Source organism: Sinocyclocheilus rhinocerous, unplaced genomic scaffold, assembly GCF_001515625.1.
Source record: "Sinocyclocheilus rhinocerous isolate Xijiao unplaced genomic scaffold, SAMN03320098_v1.1 scaffold4256, whole genome shotgun sequence".
In the NCBI taxonomy this organism is placed as follows: domain Eukaryota; kingdom Metazoa; phylum Chordata; class Actinopteri; order Cypriniformes; family Cyprinidae; genus Sinocyclocheilus; species Sinocyclocheilus rhinocerous.
In genome coordinates, this window is record NW_015657299.1 from 244,286 (window position 1) to 246,912 (window position 2,627).

The 2,627-nt window shown below is 33.3% G+C and overlaps 1 protein-coding gene across 1 annotated transcript in view; it reads left to right on the plus strand.

The window, feature by feature from the left end:
- LOC107720969 (colorectal mutant cancer protein-like) overlaps positions 1–2,627 on the plus strand; it is a 126,519-nt gene that overhangs the window by 84,408 nt on the left and 39,484 nt on the right. The window lies entirely within an intron of this gene.

Genomic DNA, 2,627 nt, shown 5'->3' on the forward strand with positions numbered 1-2,627 from the left:
CACACTCTCACACACACACACACACACACACACACACTCCCTCACTCACTCACTCACTCACTCACACACACACACAGAGACTCACTCACTCACTCTCACACAGACACACACACACACACACACACACACACACACAGAGAGAGACACACTCAGGGCTCATTTGTATTCATGAAGAGATTTGATCCCTAAAATGCTGTTAGAGGAAGTGATGCAGATTTAAACTCGGTTCTGCTTTATAAAACCCACTTTTCAGCATCCAGTCAATTCCTGATTAATTAGATTAGAAAAATTAGAAATATTTCTCATTGAATATTCTGTTCCACTCTGAAATATGTCACATTATCAAGGTAAAATGGATTGTGAATATGCTCATCAGGCTGCATTTATTTGTTCAAAACTAGAGTAAAAACTGAAATATTATTCCAATGTTTTCTATGTGAATCTCTTTTAAACTGTAATTTATTTCTGTGATGCGCAGCTGTATTTTCAGCATCATTACTCCAGTCTTCAGTGTCACATGATCTTCAGAAATCATTCTAATATGCTGATTTGCTGCTCAAGAAACATCTCTGATTATTATCAATGTTGAAAACAGTTGTGCTGCAGAATATTTTTGTAGAAACCGTGATGCATTTTATTTTTCAGGATTCACAGATCAAAAGAAAGTTCAAAAGAACAGCGTTTAATTGAAATAGAAACATTATAAATGTTTTTACTGTCACTTTTCATCAATTTAATGTGTCCTTGATTGATAAAAATATTAATTTCTTTAGTGATACACTACCATTCAAAAGTCTGGGGTGAGTAAGATTTTTCAAAATAATAATATTAGTACTTTTATTAATCAAGGATGCATTCAATTAATCAAAAGTGCCAGTAAAGACATTTATAATGTTACAAAAGACTTATGTTTCAAATTTCTGTTCAAAAACTTTGTTCATCAAAGAATCCTGAAAAATAAAATGTCTCAAAAATATTGTGCAGCACAACTGTTTCCAACATTGATAATAATCAGAAATGTTTCTGGAGCAGCAAATCAGCATATTAGAATGATTTCTGAAGATCATGTGACACTGAAGACTGGAGTAATGATGCTGAAAATACAGCTTTGATCACTGAAATAAATTACAGTTTAACATATATTCACATAGAAAACAGCTGCTTTAGATTATAATAATATTTCACATTTTTAACTGTATTTTGATCAAATAAATGCAGCTTTGGTGAGCAGGAGAGACTCTTTCAGAAACATGTATTGCATGAGTGTGATTGTGTTTCTCAGATCAGATCGGGGGGGTTTCAGCAGGAGGTCGAGGGTTTGATTGAATTTCGTCCCCAGTGATCATCATGTCATGTGACTGTCATTACATGAGGCCAGTCAAACCCTCATAACGACGGCGCCGAGAGCATAAAACACCGCAATTAATCACGCTGACGGCTCACACACACACACACACACACGAGCAGATCAACACCATAAACACGCTCACGTGATCATGGATGTGTTTCACCGCTTCTCTTACGTCAGTATTTACAGAAGAAGACAAATGACGTGAGAAGAGTGAAACAGCTCGATCTCTGTATGACGGCTGACTCGAAATAAGAATGATTTGTGACGGCGTTTCAGAGGCGGGTTATTATTTATTCGTTTTATTTTATATCTCGCCTCGGCAACGAGCTGAAATAAAAGAACTGTTTTAAAGTTGGTGTTTGATTTGCTCAAAATTTATGTATATACAATTATTAAAATTATTACAATTAAGTGTTGTCAAAAGTAACGACGTCGGTACTTTTGACAACACCATTACAGTTATTTATAATCAACCACACCAGGTTTGTTACTTAGAAAGATAGAAACAGTATTAGAGTGCATGTATATTTATAAATACATTATATATATATATGAGTGTGTGTGTGTGTGTGTGTGTGTGTATACTGTATGTATATATGATATTTTATGTTATTTAATTTATTTACTATTATAGTTTTTAATATTTTGAATTACATTTCACATTTTCTGTTTTTACTTGAATTTTAAAGCTTTAGAATTTTTTCTTTTCATTTTAAAAATATTTATTAATTAATTTGATATTTTGTGTTTTTGTCATTTTTAGTATTTTTTAAAACTATGCCGTTATTGTATTTATTAGTTTTTGTTTATTTCAGTACTTAAAGTTAAACTAAATAAACTGAGAAATATTGCCTTGGTAACCAGTGAAAATAAGATAAGTTTAGGTTTTTAATATTTTTTTATTTTCGTTAATGTTTATTTTTTAAGTAACAAAAAGGTTTTTATGGTTTCAGTTTTAGTGAATGATAATAGCCCTGCTTTAAAGCTGGTGTGTGATTTGTAAAAATAACTTGAGTTTTTTCCTTAGTAACTTACAGTAACATATAGTCAAATTCACTGAGGAAGATTCAGGACTCGCATGAACGCTTTGACCCAGTGGTGTAGATTCAGTCTTGTTTGTTTGTACCTGTGTTATAATCAGAGGCGAAGAGACGAGCGCATTCCAGCGTCATGTCTGGGCCTGTTTGTGGCTTTTGTTTCCCGGTGAATATTTTTTCAGAAGCTGATGAAGGATCTGCGCTGGCCTCCACATTCCTCATTACCCTGTGTGTGTGTG